Raw genomic sequence first — 17,236 nt, forward strand, 5'->3', positions numbered from 1 at the left:
TTGAGGCTGTACTGCCTGTAACCTGGATATCAAATTCTTACTGATGGGAGTCACAACAGGATACTTGTAACTTGAAACTAAATAATCTATTAAGAAGTTATGCTACTACATTTTACTTCTACTGTCGCTAAAAACATTTGCAACTGCATTTTTGACTAATAGGTTTAAGAAACGGCACCTTTTATTTTCCTTGTTTCCAGGAAGGTATTTCTGGAGTTGCCAAGATTTGCACTGGAGCCTCAACTTACTCTGGATCTACATACAAGTACCTATAAGGTGTGGTAGTGGTAGATTCATAGCAACATCCTTCAGTAGAGAATTACCAGGTATGCACACATTTATTGATAGATTCTTAAAAATTCTGGAGAAACCTAAATGATAAAAACGATCTCTGGAGGTCAGTGTGCATTTCCTGCCCTGCCCCAATTTTATTTTTGAGATGGACATAAACGAGAAAGTTTCCTGTCAATGATGCCTTGCCTGTATGCAAATGGTCTCTTTCTCTGTTGCCTTAGGAGCCTGTAGGGCTCTGTATCTATTAGTTCAATCTAAACCACTCATGAGCATCAGTGTATTGCTGACAGCTACCCAGAGTCTTACACAGCTGCTAGTCCTTCAGCAAATATATTTAAGATTTCTGATTTTACATTTCTGTTGCTGTGTACATCCTGGTATCATACTGTGCTCACTGTTTGTGAGCCTTTTGGGATGAATCAGATGTGTTATGGCATTGGTTATACGGACTGGCGTATCTCACTCAAGTTCCTATAATAATAATAATAGTGAGTATGAATCAGTGCAGGAGTGGCTCAGAGTTTCGGAGAGCCAAGAGGTGATTCATCCTTTGAAATAAAGAGAAGCTGCTAATAAACATTAATAGACATTTTCAGTTTTGTTTGCAATGTACCAGCACTTATTGTATATACTGGAGAATCAACACAAAGATCTGAAAAAGTATCATACCAGTAACTGCTTTGTAAGTGATGAGTTAGTAGACACTCGTTGAGTTGACTGTGCCCTGAGCACTGGCACTTTCTAGTGCTAAGATACAGTGACAAACTAAACCGGTTTGCTGCCGCAGCAGCTGCATTACTGTATATCATGTACATTTTGTTAACAAAAAATACTTCTAATTTAGAATTTAGTTTACAATTTAAAGTGGCAAATTGCTCATATAAAAGGAAGACTACTCAAAAGTAGATTCACTGGACAGGAGTGTATTTGCTCTACAGAGAATAGACATGTTTGCCTCTTCAGCTTGCAGCAGTTCTTGTCTGTCTGCCATGTTATTTGACTGGGACCTCACGCTCCTCTACCCTGCTGTGGCTTTCAGTGTGCACCCCTACTGCACTGAATCTGTCATTACAATTAATAGTGAATCATATCCAGCTGTAGTCCCACATGCTTCTAGCTTGTGAAAAATTCACTTGTTTCAAATGAAAAAGTGTGACGCTATTTTGCTCACTTGTCAGATGATGTCTTGGACTTCCTTGCTGGCACATCCACTTGTAAAAGAGCTTTTCTGCATTCTTGTCACTGCAGGTGATGTGTATATATATTTTTTTACCTAATCAAAGAAAAGAGGGAGATCAGAATGAGATTAGAAAGTATCATTATAAAGAAAAGAGGCTGTGTTAAATTACAGGAGTGTGAAAAAGCAATATTATGAGCCCAAGGGAGAGCTTATGTAAAAAAATTCGGAAGGTTTTCAATTAGAGGTGCATGGTATATTGTAAGAGAATCACCACTGCGTTCTGAACACAACTTGATATGCTCCCACTGGTTGCCAAAGTGATACGGAGCTTTCTGCCCTCAGGGGTTATGATCCTCCCTACATGTTTCTCAAAAGGGAAGCTAGCCTGGTGTGTCACTGACTGTCATCCTTTTCTGTTTTGTTTAATGTACATACAACTGCTACTTTGCTGGCTGTGCAGTACCTCTGACCATGGTAACCACTGCTTTTCCCTTGTCAAGCCACAAGAGCTTCATTCTGTGAACTAGTAAGTCACTTTTATTTTAGTAGTACACGCACAAAGGAAAGCCTCAATAATAATCTTATGTGCTAACTTTATGTCTTTTAATTTATTTTGTTTTGTTTTATTTTATTCTACTATTGTGTGTTTAAGTGGCCAAGATCCACTTCACAAACATTTCCAGAAGAAGTGCTTTGTCAACCACTGCGAGTTTCCTTTTTCTTAATATGCGGACACTCCTTTTATCTGAGTCATTGCAAAATTAATGTCTTCAGTACATGTTATTAAGCTTTATTTTTCTTATATCTGAACTCGAAAGTACTTTTGCAATTTATCATCTCTTTCAATACTCAGATATCTCAAATGACACGTTACATGTTCACTAATCTCTCCCCTCCAAAAAAATTCAAATGATTTAAGACCTTGAGAGAGCTGTTTGGTTTGTGTATATATGTTTTTTTTTCACAGGAAAAAGTCATTTTAAAAAGTCTGTAGAATATGAAATATTGTGTAAATACTGATTTCTAATGGACTGGTTCCACTCCTCTTTTTTTTTTTTCTTTTCACAACTTATAACCTAGTTTATAAATTGGGCTGAGCTGATGCTCAGTACAGTTTTGACTTCTAGTTTTTTTGTTCTGATTATATTGTGTGTGTGTGCGTGCGCGCGTGTGCGTGTTAACTCACTCTAAGTTTCTTTTTATCCAGGCTCTTCATGTAAACTCAGGAGTACTGTGCTGCATGTGAGTTTATTGATCTGTCCTTTTTACCCATTCAAGAGTGTATAATCCTTGGCTTCATATGAATAATCTCCACGTGTGGAAAATGTTCATGACACTGTATTGGTAGCTATTACTTAAAATATCACAGAACCACCAAGGTTGGAAAAGACCTACAAGATCATCCAGTACAATTGTCCACCTACCACCAATATTTCCTCACTAAACCATGTCCCTTAACACAACATCTGAGCGTTTCTTGAACGCCTCCAGGGACAGTGAATCAACCACCTCCCTGGCCAGGCTGTTCTAGCATCCAGCTACTCTTTTGGAGAATAATTTCCTAACGTTCAACCTGAATCTCCCCTGGTACAAACTGAGGCCATTCCCTCTAGTCCTATCACCAGTTATATGGGAGAAGAGGCCAACTCCCACCTTGCCACAACCTCCCTTCGGGTGCTTGTAGAGAGTGATAATGTCTCCCGTGAGCTTCCTCTTCTCCAGACTAAACTATCCCAGATTTTTCAGCCACTCCTCATAAGGCTTGTGCTCCAGACCCCTCACCAGCTGTGGGAAAGAAGACACTTAAAAAAAGTGAAGTGTCTTTCTTCTTCTCTTAAAAGAGAAATGAAATTAGGAATATTTGTTATTTTATTAAAAAACAAAAAACTCAAAGCATTACTTTTTTAATCAGTTAAATGGATACATAACTATCTTTTATGATTTAGTGTAGCATAATTTGTTATATCAATAAGGTATGTAAGTAGTTATGTCCCATCTAGAAGCTCTTCTGAAATGAATGGCATTATTACAACAACGTATATAATCTTGTTGAATTTCTGTTTCTCATAGGCACCAGGAATCTTTCAACTTTGTAAGCTCAATTACCTTATAGGAACGCTTGTTTTTCTTCCTTACAGTATCCACTTGTTACCTGTTACTTCTGTAAGATCCAAGATTAACTCGTCTTTCCTTTCAGATTTGAGTACACATTTGTTTTTTTTTTCCTTAGGTAGAACTGGTAAGCAATATATAAATAAGATACTTTCTAAAGCTGAATATTACTCAAGAAAACAATGCAAGTTTTCCCAAGTTAAGATGTCTTTCCCCATACCCTCTTACAAAAGTTGTGTCATCTCTACTTAATTAGCATTGACGTGATATCAGCTGACAGTTGTACAGGCTGTTCAGAGACCTTTGTGTTGCAATGTGGTGTTCCTTTTCACTGTGGGATGATTAGATTGCTCTGCAGTACTGGACTCCATCATAACACATTAAAAGTTAACCCATTCATCTTCTTGAAAGAATAGGTGCTGCCAGATAGAAACCTTTCTTCCCAGAATGTTTGTAGCTTGAATAATTGGGTAAATTGTAATCATTTCAGATTTCCTGGATAAAAAAATTCTTAGGCAATAGTTAGAAACTTCCGTATATAAATTGAGTGTGCAGCAAGAATAGAAAGGAGAGAAGAACATTAAAGAAAGATTAGAATCCACTTCTCTTTGTGCTGAAGATACTTCAAGTTCTTATTAAGGTAGAGAAATCATCAGAAAATTACAAGACAACTTACTGTTGAGTCAAGTATCCTAAAAAGTACTGTGCTTTCAAACAGATAGAGTTTATTTTTTTTCTCCTACTCTAAACAGTTGATGAATTCCTTCCAATTAAATGTACATTTCAGAGTGGGAACATTCCTGTGGCTTTGTGAAAGCCAGCCAAACAGAAGGTGATTCATAGTAAGGTTCTCCTTTGTGGGGATCCTGAATTAATCAAAATATTTATGGAGAAAATATTGCAGGTGTACAACATCTCAAAATAACTGCTTTTTTCAAATTCTTTTTAGGACTTGCTATTTTTATTCTCCTAGTTCTGCACATGCGTTGTATGTGAAGTTATACTGCTATATGATAGGAATGTAAACATAATTTTCTTCCTCTATATTGTGTAATAAGTCTTCAAGTTTTTTTTTTTTAGTTTGGAAAATTAAAGTAGATTAGTCAGTAACTAATTATTTATTAAACAGAATTGTTGGCGGTGCAAGTTATTTTGGAATTTTGCATCTCTGTGCTGGCTTATCTCATACTAACTGTGAGCTATTCCCCGTTATATTAAGAGCACAGTGTGGCCTCTTTGCCATCCTTTTTTCACATTCAGCTTTGACATGACTCTCATCTCTGTCGTGATAATGATCATCTCAGAAAAATGGCAGAAAAAGAAAAGAGAAGGTAAGAAAACACAACAATTTGTTTTTCACTTTTTTTGCATGTACACATACAAAAAACACAAGGAATTACTTTGTACAGTCCACTGAGCTAGAAGCCAATACAACAGGATGAAATCTGTGAAATAAAATTAAAATAAGAGTATGTAAAAGATTCTTAAGTGTAAAATTTACCAAGAAATGGGTATTTGATTAAAAATAGTACAAATCCCAGCATGCGGGGGATTTTTATAGGAGAAACTATACTAAATAACGTCTGTACAGAGCGATCTTTACTGAGTAGGTTGAATGATTTCCAAGCCAGATGGGGCTTTGAACAATGTGGTCTAATGGGAAGTGTCTCGCCTTACACTGGAGGGGTTTGGAACTAGGTGGTCTTAAAGGTCTCTTCCAACCCAAATCATTCTATTATTCTAAGGTATAATAATCTTTTATCTCTTGTCTCTTTTCTTGTCCTTTCCAAAGGTCAAAAATCCTCTCCCTCTCCCTTTATGCCCAAAGTAAAAGAAAAAAACCATTAGCTTTGAAATCCTATAGTAATGTTCTAATTTGATGAATTAATACCTAGTAACAAGGGGAATGCAACCTGGTATAAAGGCGAAATGCAAAATGAAAACTCACTCCGAAGTTTTGTCTAAATCCTACTACTAATTCACTCATTTTCCTACTCAACACAGCAACATATTTTCATTGTTATTTCTTATTATCATCTTGGAAAACTACGACTTTTTCACAAGAAATGGAATTTGTGTGACTTCAGATATCAGAGAATAATATTCTTGAAGTTTTATAAGGAAAATTTAAGTTAGTTTACAAAAGATAGTGTTATAGAGTATACAAACTTTTTAAAGCTGAATTTTCCTTGCAGTTTACTCACTCATGCTGAAAAAGCCTCTTTTTCAATTTTCTTTTTCAGTCCACATTTGAGCTTACTTTGAAGAAGACATGACTTCTTACAGGTAAGCAGAGTATCAGAGCCATGGGAGAAAAACAAAAAAAGAAATGGTTCTGATTGGTTTCAGAGAATGCCTTAAATTTTTTAAGAAGCTCAGAATGTCTTTGCCAAATTGTGTTTTTCATTACTGAGAAGCAGCACTAGTCTCACAGTGGTCCAGTAGACCATCATTGATAAAATAGGGAATATGAGGGAAGTGGCTTGGAGATTGTTAGCATGTCTCTGTAGAAAGCTGTAAATAGCTTGATGTGAATTTTAATAGTGATCAAAACCACCGTCTAATTTGAACCTCACTGATGCATCTTGAGGGTGGTTTTTGGATTGTAAAGAAACTTACTGCAGTTGGTGTGGTGTTTTTCCCTGATTTTGTTTGCTGCTGTCTGCAATCCTTCACTTGAAAATCTTGCACTTGAAGTCTGTGTCTCCTAGCTGCGGAAAGAAAATGCTTCTATCATTTGGCTATATAGTTGGGCAAGAGGTGTGATCTTGAGATGTTTTTGGAAATGCACCGGAAAGTCAAGAATTTTGATATAATACAAAAGCCAAAGGGCTAAAGAACATGCAGCTTCCTTGCAGGGGTGTCAAGATTAGTCATAGATTTTAGAGTTATTTTGAGAAGATGCACAAATCAATTTCAGGCGGTGGGAACAGCTTTCTGCGGTGATAGGGTTATCTCATTGCTGTCTCCTGCTTTCTTATAACAGTGGTAGTGACCACTATCAGACACAGGATATGGAAGTTTGCAAATTCCTGTGTACTCTCTGATATGTTCATTGTGTTTATGTAAAGCAGATAGCAATGCAGAGTGAAAGTATTTCTTTTAGCTTTAGTAGAGTAAACAGATACAGAATAGCTGTATGGAAAGTCTATGTACTGCAGCAGTACTTCATAAAACATTCAGGAGAAGCTACATGCATTTCAGACTTTTAACTTTTTTTATTAATATTTTTCTCCCTTCTCCTGTGGGTGGAAGGAACAGAAAATACTATTTTGTCCTAAATTTGGGGATTGCATAACAATTTTGATCCCTGTTTTTCCTTTTTAAGGAAAAAAAAAACAATACAGACAAACCAGCTACTGCTGGTTCCCACTTTTGTCATCTGACTGTAGCCAGTTCATGGTGTTCAGGCTTTGCTCTGTTTACAGTGTCTGATGTCTTTGGATTGCCCTAGTTTATTGGATTTTTTTCTAGCAGTGTAAAGTAGTTCTCCTGTGCCTCCATACATTTTGTTTATGGAAGTTTTTTTGGGAAAAAAAAACACACAAAAGATAACAACAACAACAAAAAAAACTAAACACCAAGATTAGACTGAGATTCTCTATGCCTTCTTCAATCTTTAATAGTCAGGCCAGTTACCCTCAGGGTACTCCCCTGATGCCTCAAGTTGCATCAGGGGAGATTCAGGCTGGACGCTAGGAAAAATACTACTTTTCCAAAAGAAAGGTCAGGTGCTGGAATGGGCTGCCCAGGGAGGTGGTGGAGTCAGCGACCCTGGAGGTGTTCAAGGAACATTTAGACATTGTGTTGAGGGTCATGGTTTAGGGAGAACTATTGGTGATTTGTGGATGGTTGCACTGGATGATCTCATAGGTCTTTTCCAACCTTGGTAATTCTATGATTCTGTGAACTAGCGTTGTTCAGTCTGGAGAAGAGGAGGCTCGGGGACACCTTATATCTCCCTTCAACTACCTGAAGGGAGGTTGTGGTGCGGTAAGGGTTGTCCTTTTATCCCAGGCAACTAGATACAGAACAAGAGGAAATGGCCTCAAGCTGCAGCAAGGGAAGTTCAGGTTGGATATCAGGAAAAGCCTCTGAGAAAGAGTAGTGAAGTATCGGAGCTGGCTGACCAGAGAGGTGATGGAGTCACCGTCCCTGTATGTGTTCAAAAAAAGGATGAATGTTGTATTAAGGAACATGGTTTAGTGGGAAATATTGGTGGTAGGTGGACGCTTGGACTGGCATTTTAATAATTAACTGGAAGACTATCTGGATTGATTAAAAACTTTGTAATATATATTTCATTTCATTTCACTTAGAAATAATGTTGCTCAAAATGGAAATGTAAGCTGACAGTTGACAATTTTAGTGTCAAGGGAAACAACATATTGTAATTTGAAGCATTTAAATTTTAAAAAACCCCACAGATTCATTGCAAGGAAATGTTTTTAAGCTGATATTTGTGCCATTTTAACAATTTTTCCCCCTAATTTATAAATCTTAGTCAAAGCAAAATCTGGCAAAATCTATACATATTTTCAAAATGTTTTAGTGACAGCATGCTGGCACTTAACCTCAAGGCAATTTCAATGTGAAAAATTTTATTTGCGGCTCAATGTTAAAATGTAAGTTAATTTTACAATGCAGCATTTAGTAAATACTGACAGAAGACTATTATTATCTGTAACAATCTAAATGAAAATTTATTATATTCAAGATCTCATAAAAGTTGTGGTGAGTCTTCCAAAACCCAGTCCAAGACGCCATTTTTTGAGAATAGTCCTTACCACAGAACTATGAACACATCTGTAAAAGGTTCATCATGATTCCAAGAAAAAGGCCTGCTTTTCAGGGTTCCTAGTCCTTAGTATGACCAGTTTGACAAAGAGTTTTAGGATCAAGGTTTGTGAAGTTTCTTGTAGAGAGAAGCCAGACTTTATATATAATGAGTGTTTACATTTTTCTGTGGCAAATGTTTTTATTTAAATTAGGCCTACTGATTTTACACTGTACTACTTCTGCTGATAATTACTTCCTTGTGGAAATGTCCCAGAAAGTAGGAATTTCAAAAAGCAAGTTAAGAAGTCAGGAGAGAGACAGAATTAGAAAAGTACAATTTAATTCATGAAAAATTTGGGTAGCTCTTCATTGACAAGTACCATCCAGAGATGGTTTAGAAATTAAATATTCCTGAAAATTGTGCAGAATAGGATTCTCTGTCCCAGACAAGATACCTCTGATGAGGTTTTCCTGTAGCTGAAATTGAATTTTTCCTCTCCCCTTACCTGTCATGCTCTTCACTGGAACTGGTTCATGATCTTTACCATACAAATTTTGACGCTTCATCTCTCAGTAGGCATTACTCCTCAGAAAGAAAAAGCAGAACTTGCAAGCCTGGCTGGTTATGTATAAACATCTTCCTGCATTGCATGATCAGGATGTGGGCTTGCAAGTCATCCTCATACCTCCATGATCCCATACCAAATCTGATGGCGGTGCTGCCTAGTCGTGTGAACTTCCTCAGCCTTCTCAAAGTTGAGTCAATTACATATTGCATGGTATGTGAAACCATGGAGAATCTCTTGGATTATCTCTGCTGCTTTATCAGCTACTGATTATCCCCAGGAACAGCTCATTGAGGAAACCCATAATGTGACCAAATGCGACGAGTGTCCGGCAGTGAAGGAACAGGGGCAGTGTGGATTCTTAGTGCTCTTCACTCTTATACCACCATCCTAAATTTCAGCTCTGTCTGCATATATAAGCATGACCTCCAAAGCTGTAACTTGTGTTAATGCTTTACTCAAGAAACAAAACACATCATACGTGTTTCAGTTTTTCTGTTATGAGTCTGTGTAGTAAAAGTGATTATATGTAAATTGAAACAGAACAGAAACAACTGCAACAGCAAAAAAGAAAAAAAAAATGCGACAAACATGGAGCTATCTAAAGCATGTTTGTTTTTCTGCAAGAACTGTGAATGTCTATGGTACAGGTCACATGGTTGTTGCTATGTTGCATATGTTGCCACATATGGTGGCGGAAACATTGAAATTCACCTTTTTTTTCCTGAACTTAATAATTTAAAGTGACCTTCAAAAACCTTTATTGCTATTTTAAGTGTTCACAAAGAGTAAGTTATGTTCTACTGTTATGTAGATATTTTTAAATGTTAATAGAAATTCTTTCGTCTCTTCCTCAGTCAGTTTCCTTGCTTCTAAATCTATTGCACTTTGAAGCCCATTCACAGTGTATTATGATAAATGTATGACAATTAGTGTTCATGAGAAAAGAGAAATTATATTTAATATCAATTACTGGTTAAGAAACAGATTTGTTACCCCTACACAATAGGTGAGTCACAGAACTTACACAGGGTTATGGTGACTTTCAGTTTCAAACTTGTCATGAGATTTTTGGGAATAAATGATATCAACTCATGCAGTAATGCTGGAAATATTTTCTGTGATGATTTTATGTGTATTTTCTAACCTCAATGATTCTATATTCTCTTTGAAAATGTCTGGTTTTTTTTTTTTTTTTTTTTTTTTTTGCCTGAGCTGCCCATCAAGGAAAATAATGCAAGTGCATCTAATACTCCTGACGAAACAAAATTTAAGATTCTGTTTATCATAGACAATTTTTTTTTTAATATAAAGTGATTTTTACCATTTGGATAAAATAAAACTTCTGCTTTTTCCCTTAATGCTGGAAAAGTATTAAGCCTTTACTTATCACAGCCAATTATGTCTTCTGAAAAATACAAAATTACAGAGAAATTAGAGGTTTGACAGGATTTTACTAATTAACAATTTGATCTTTTTATGTGAGGACTCCTGACTTACTAAGTAGTCCCATTGAACTTGTTTTCCATCTTGAAAGCTGCCTGCTCTTGCAAAGAGAGACCCAATCTCAGTCAGTGTTGTAGCAGGGACCTATGAGTGTGAGTTCCCTCCTTTGTCTTTCAGTCCTTCTCATCAGCTTTCTTTGTAAGCTTGCAGGCATAGTTTTTCCATGATTTACAAGCTGCAGAATCAGGATTGTAGTTATTAGTTAAGGGATATGCTTGTTGCAGGTCAGTGATCAGTTTCTGCTGGTGCATGGGTCAAGGAAGCAGGAGGGTGGAAGCTACAGTAATTTCCCCAGACATTCTCCTGGGTATAGGGGGATGTAGAGGGTATTTAAAGAGTACAGAATGTGCAGAACATTATGGACTTCTCTGTCCCAGATAAGATGCCTCTAATGAGGCTTGCCTGTAGCTTGGGTGGAATCTTGCTTGCCCTCTTACCTGTTATGATCTTCCCTGAAACTGGTTCAAGTTCTTTCCCCATATGAATTTTGACACTTCATCTCTCAGGCTCTGGACTGATCTCCAAATACTGACCTTCAAATTCTTCTATATTTAGTCATCTGGTAAATGTGTTTCTCCAGAACAAGTTGGAAGTAACTCGGTACCAGTGTAATTCTAAATACAAGCGGAGTCCTCATATTCTCTTTCCATGAAGGTGACCCGAAACTCTGCAGTTTTCCTTCCTTAATGACTACCTCTACTTCATTTTCTCATCCTTGACCATCAGACAGCCCTCTCTCTAAGCGTGGAAATGCAAAGTTCTGGGTGTGGAAAGGTATTTTAATTTCAGCCTGATACTAACATAACAGAACATTAAAATCAATATTGTGTGAGGTAAAGAAGAACTGACGGCATTTAGAGAGGTTCCAGTTCTTAGCTATCAGATTTTCAATCTGACTCTAACCCACATCAGTTTAGAACAGGAAACCCAGGAAAATCTGTTTCCTCCAGATCATGTTGACGTCATGGTGCACAAGGTAATTAATATTCTGGATTCCAACCTGACCCGCTGGAAGCCTCAAAGGCAGAATGAGACAAGAAAGCAAACAAAACATTTCCTTTCTTTTCCAGAGAAAGATAAATAAGAACAACCTCTGACAAACTAAAAAGTCAGATATGGAATTGGATTGTATTATACCACCTAAAGATGATATCAAAGTAATCAAATTGATGAGAATTAGTTGTTTCACTAAATAAACCTCTGTTTTAGGAGCAAAAAATAACAGTTATTGATTAGGAACTTCTATGATCCAGAACTGAAAAGCTGTATATGAAAACAAAAGATGAAGGTTTAAAAAGCCCCAAATTTCTCTAAACATTAGAGGAAGCAAAGCAAACTCTAATGTCCTTCCAGTCGTCTCAAAGCATGTTTGTTCTTGTTGTTGTTCTCAAGGCATTTAGGTTGGAAACAACTCCCAGAGGTATGAAATCTGCCTAATCTCTGAATGGTGGAGGCCAAATATTATTATATTTGAAATTACATCCAACTTTTTCTTAAAAAGCAAAGCAATCTGCCTGAAGTTTACTGTCCTTTCCCTAACTTGATTAGGTTGAAGGGGAGAGACAGGATGTATTTTTGCTCTCTGTGTATGTGGATATGATTTTGCAGCAGGTTACAGCTGATGAACTGGCTCAGTTGGCTTTTTTTTGTGTCTGTCAGGTTCTGCTATCAGAGAAGGTACAGCATTCTAGCAGATTTTAAAGCTGTTTGTTTGTACAAAAGTGTGATGTACAGTAAAAGCTTTGCTTTTTACCAGTCTCAAGTTTTTCTCTTCTGTCACCAAGTAAAAGAGTGGTGCGTGATGTAAAAAATACACTGATTTAATGAGCAGAGTCTTAATTTTATACAAATTTATCATTCAATTTCTTTTTTTTTAATATTGTTTGATATGTGAGTAGTGTTGCGTATCCAACAACGGATATACAAAGTCTTCAAAGGATGCCAAAGAACACAAGTTATACAAGCGGGCATGTCACAGGCTGACTCAGTGACTCAGGTCTTGGCAGCTGCCCTATAAACAAAGCCACTGAATTGGTTTGAATCTGTCTAATCATAAAACTTCTTATGCAGCTCACTTGCAAATATATACTTTAAAGAATTACTAGAGAGTGAAAATGTGATCAAAATGCATGAATTACTAATGAGTTTTAAAAAAAAATTATAATAGGCTTTAGAAATCCAATTATAATAGTTGTACTTCAGTCTCTGGGTTTTAATCAGACACGAGTACATGCTAAATCCAAAGCAAAGATTTGCAAATCAGTACGCATTTACTTTCTGTATTACAGTAATTTGCATTTTTGCTTTGGGACTTAGACTCCAGCTTCTCTGCCAAGCACCATTGTCAGAATTGCTTAACACCAACAAAACCTCATTTTTGTCAGGCAAATTCTGAGGATCTGGTAGTGCAGGTTGCTTACTGTGTGATTAGAGGCCTGTTCGTACAGTCTGTTTCTTTTTTTTAATTAAAACATAAAAAACCCAGCATGCAGAACAGAAAAAACTAAATAGAACCTAATAGCTAACATTCTGTAGGTCTGATCTTGCCTCAAAGTTGTAATATTATAAAAGTAGCTGAGTTCCAAGAAGGATTATACTTGCTGCTTATTAATGGATAACGCTGATATTTATCAGCTTATGGAAGTTTACGGAAGTCACCAGAGTGTGAAGCTGTACTGTTTGTTGAGGGTACCTTTGGTAGCATAACATTACCTGCTTAACTGATAGCAAGCCCTCTCTAGTAAATCCCTATAAATATAAAAAAATTTAGAAGGATTTCATACTATAATGCTGTAGTCTTTGCAGGAAGGTGGGTGCTGATCTGCACCTGTACCTGTGAAAAAGTAATTGTATGACAACTGTCTTTTTCTTCTTCTTTCTTCTGGAATGCTGTTTCTTGACAGCTGTACCTGGAGACTCAGTTACCTGTCCCTGGAGAGGAGGGCAAGACTGTTTATTTTGGTGTGACAGTGAAGTTTTTAACATAGTATGTATCCCTAAGATTGTATATCAATTAATGGCAGAATTTTTAAAGAGAAAATCTTCTTTTGGTAAAATTGAAATCTGAGATGAAAAATGAAATTGCAAATTAGACTTTGACTAAATAAAACCTGCTTAATCACAGAATCACTGAAGTTGGAAAAGACCTCCAAGAGCATCTAGTCCAACTGCCCACCTACCACCAATAATTCCCACTAAACCGTGTCCCTTAATACAACGTCTAAACGTTTACTGAACACCTCCAGGGACATTGACTCAACCGGCTTCCTGGGCAGCCTGTTCTAGTGCCTGACCACTCTTTCGGAGAGTAAGTTTTTCTAATATCCAACCTGAACCTCCCCTGGTGGAACTTGAGCCCATTCCCTCTAGTGCTATCACAAGTTACATGGGAGAAGGGACCGACTCCCACCTTGCCACTACCTCCTTTCAGGGAGTTGTAGAGGACAATAATGTCCCCCTGAGCCTTCCCTTCTCCAGACTGAACAATTCCAGTTCCCTCAGCCACTTCTCATAAGGCTGAAATATATCTAATACAGATTTAAGCATATTCTGTGAACTTCAAACAGATTTGTCTGATGAATGTCACTGAAAAATGCTCTACAACTTTTGGAAAAGTTACTAGCTTTGGGCACTTGCATAGATAATGTATGTTGCTCTAGCACAAATGATAATTTCTACTGTATGTATACTCTGCCAGTGTAGATACATAGATACATATACATGTTGTGAGATATATATAATATTCACATGTGCAGAAGGTGTGAAAATAAAAGCATAGTAGTCCTGGTACAATGTCAATGTCCATTATTCTTCCTTGAGGAAAATATGAGTGTAAAATGAAGCACTTGGCATAGCATACATTTCAAGCAATGGGTATGTATGAAAAGATACCTCCATTTTCTCTAGCTTTTCATTAACTCATACCAAAGAAAGTAATTCTCTTATATTAAAACAACAGGAATCTTTCTGATAAGTGTCAACTAATTTGTGCACATGGCTGAGACCAGTGTATTTAAACAGCCTGCCAAATGCAGAGAAGAAAAGAACTCCCTAAAGGAATACTCCATCTGTTTGAAGTGAGTTTGCCAGGAGGCTACTATTCAAGGAAGCCACTTGGATAACAGCTATACCAGAATAAGTGGCAGATTTCAGTGTTCTCTGCCCATCTATGGGTCTTGAGAATTGCAGTATTCATGCATATGTGAAGTTAACTGCTTGTCATGTTAATTGCTGCAATACCTCTGCAAGATCAGATGATGGACAGGATTCTGAAGTGTTAGTCATTTGGGCTAAAACACAGCTATTTTTCTGAAAAGTTTTAAATTTCAATGTTCTGAAAATGTTTTTACTTCTTCTTCTGTAGTTTCTTTTTGCAGCTGTGGGAAAGAGCACTGAAAGTCGGCTCTGAACTTTTTCTGAAAGCAGGCAGAATTCTGCTCATTCTCATGTACTATGGGAAAAAAGAAGTTCAAAGATGTGCAACTTGGAGCCATATTTCCTGTTCTTCTTTCTTTAGTTTCTCAAGATTGTGGCTGCTGAGGCAAGCACACATCACAAAAAACACTGCTGAGATACCTTTGGCTGTTTCTGGGGAGCATCATGTGAGCTAATAAACTGGCCTTCCAGTTTGTCTGAAATCAGTAAAATGAATGATGTGTTAAGAAAATATGTTCTTGGTGACTGCTGTAGAGAGGTAGCTGTATTCTGGTGGGTGTGAAGCTTACCTTACTGCTGAGGTGTTTGTGTTTAAGGTAGTCCAAAGGAATGATACAGAGAAGGAAGTTGCAAGGTCAGGGGATTTGATCAGAACATCCAATCGATCTGCATTCTGCTTCGATATGACTACAGTATACCTCTGTTTCACAAGGCTAAGCCTACAGCCTTATGCCACCCAGAAGCTTTGTCCCAGTTGTCAGACCTATCCTCAGATCATCATCCTACCAAGTGACCTCTTTTGTGGATGGAAGTAAGTGGACTAGAGAGCCTCTGATGAAAGCAACAGCTGAGGAAGTGCTATACTAAGAAATCAGTTCTGCCTCTGTGGTGGTGATAGTCTCTGTGAAGTTTGCTCAGTGCCAACAGTGAATTAACACAGACCTAATGAATAATTAAAGGACCTGAATTCATAACTGTTGTGAATGCTTCACTGCTTAAAGCACTTTTTCATTAAGGTTGATTTTTACTCAAGATCTCCACCTTATCCTCTGAATCCCTGAGAATGATGTGTTTGATTATGTCTCTCTGTACTAGTCAGAAAATATTCAGGCTTAGATTTCATCCACAACTCAACATAATGGTCTTCAGTATAAACAGAGATTAAGTTAATTAGTTTAGAGATCTGTTGTAGGTCTAGCCTTTCTTTAGCCCTTTTTCTTACATCTCTTTACCTGACTTGTTCTCTTCCTGTTTATTGTACCCTTGCAAGAAAGAGCACAACTCTTTGTGTTTATTGTCCCTATCAGTTTAAATTACAGATTTGACCTGACATTAAACTGTTCCTTTTTTTTTGTACTGGAGGGAAAAAAAATCTGAAACACCATGTCATATGATGATATCCTTCACTTTCGTTGAACCATCTGGAGTTCTGGAGACAGAGCTGCAAACTGTCAACATCTCCTGATGGAAAGCAAATAGAGTTGGCAAAAAGGGAAGTTTAAGCTGGAGAATCATCCTGTATAAAGTTTAGAGCAGTTCAATGCTGGAGGAAGGAAATCATTATCTGTCAAAGAACTTCATCCTGCCCCAAAGCCATAGCACTAGGACATTGCTAATGCTGTTCCCTTGAAGATTATGCTCACATGCTAGATTTCAGTGGAAAACAGAGTTTGCGTTTAATATTTGGAAAGCTTTTGTTCCAAACAAGAGAAAGAGGTCTAATCTTCCATATCTAAACTCCCTTAATTGAAGGAAATGAGGAGGACTAGCTGCTGCATCTATCACTCCCTTCACTAATAAAACTGATACACATTTGACTTTATATTATGCATAAAACAAGTCAATGCTGGGTTACTGAGCTGTACATAACAATAGTTACATTGATGACTGTGGATATACGTACCTTTACACACAGATTTCCTTGAATCAAGGCTCTAAATAATGCTAATAAAGTAACACTGTAATATCATGTAGAAGTGGAAATGCCTTATTATTTGGGCTTCCATGTGGTATCATAAACTGAAAAAAAATGAAGTTGACTAGTAATATTTATTCTTTCCCATTCCGAACTTAGACTGTAAAGACATGCTGAGAAGTAAACTTGTATTAACATATCTTATAGAACCATAGCATTGAACGTGCATTACAACTAATGACCAGTATTTGAGTCTAGATTATTACTCGTCATTTTATGTACTTGGCAATGAGCATCTCTTATTTAAAATATTTATTTTTCCTTTTGGCTGAATTTTTCTACAAAACTGGAACATTTGCCTTTAAAATGATGATCACCCCAGCAAAATAAATTAAGTCTTGGAATTATGTCAAGATTTTTAACTGAAGACAGAATTTCAAAACAATCTTTGTGCAAAATGAAGTTCACTTTCTCCTTTTAGCTCATCGTTCTACCTACTACTTCTCTGGGTGTTTCTGTCTGTAATTCAAACATATGCTCTTTCTCTTGCTCTCTGGAAGGGTTCCAAAGGTTGGGGGGAAGTCTTCCAGGAAACCTTTCCAGAACATATTTAGGGCTTGTTCTTCCTGTGCAGATAAAACCCTCAGATGTGTTTTAATACAGACAAACTGAAACTGGAAAATACAATATTTGGTTTGGGGCATTTTTTAAAAAATTAAAAGGTAGAGA

At 37.0% G+C, this 17,236-nt stretch overlaps 2 long non-coding RNA genes across 2 annotated transcripts; both read left to right on the forward strand.

The window, feature by feature from the left end:
• LOC110399146 lies at nucleotides 204-3,121 on the forward strand. Its single transcript, XR_002438917.1, has 3 exons — nucleotides 204-326; nucleotides 1,935-2,000; nucleotides 2,682-3,121. It is a non-coding gene; the product is annotated as an uncharacterized LOC110399146 (long non-coding RNA).
• Nucleotides 3,461-16,487, forward strand: LOC110398270. Its single transcript, XR_002438295.1, has 3 exons — nucleotides 3,461-4,917; nucleotides 5,830-5,872; nucleotides 14,801-16,487. It is a non-coding gene; the product is annotated as an uncharacterized LOC110398270 (long non-coding RNA).

This window comes from Numida meleagris, chromosome 4 (genome assembly GCF_002078875.1).
Source record: "Numida meleagris isolate 19003 breed g44 Domestic line chromosome 4, NumMel1.0, whole genome shotgun sequence".
Classification (NCBI taxonomy): Eukaryota; Metazoa; Chordata; class Aves; order Galliformes; family Numididae; genus Numida; species Numida meleagris.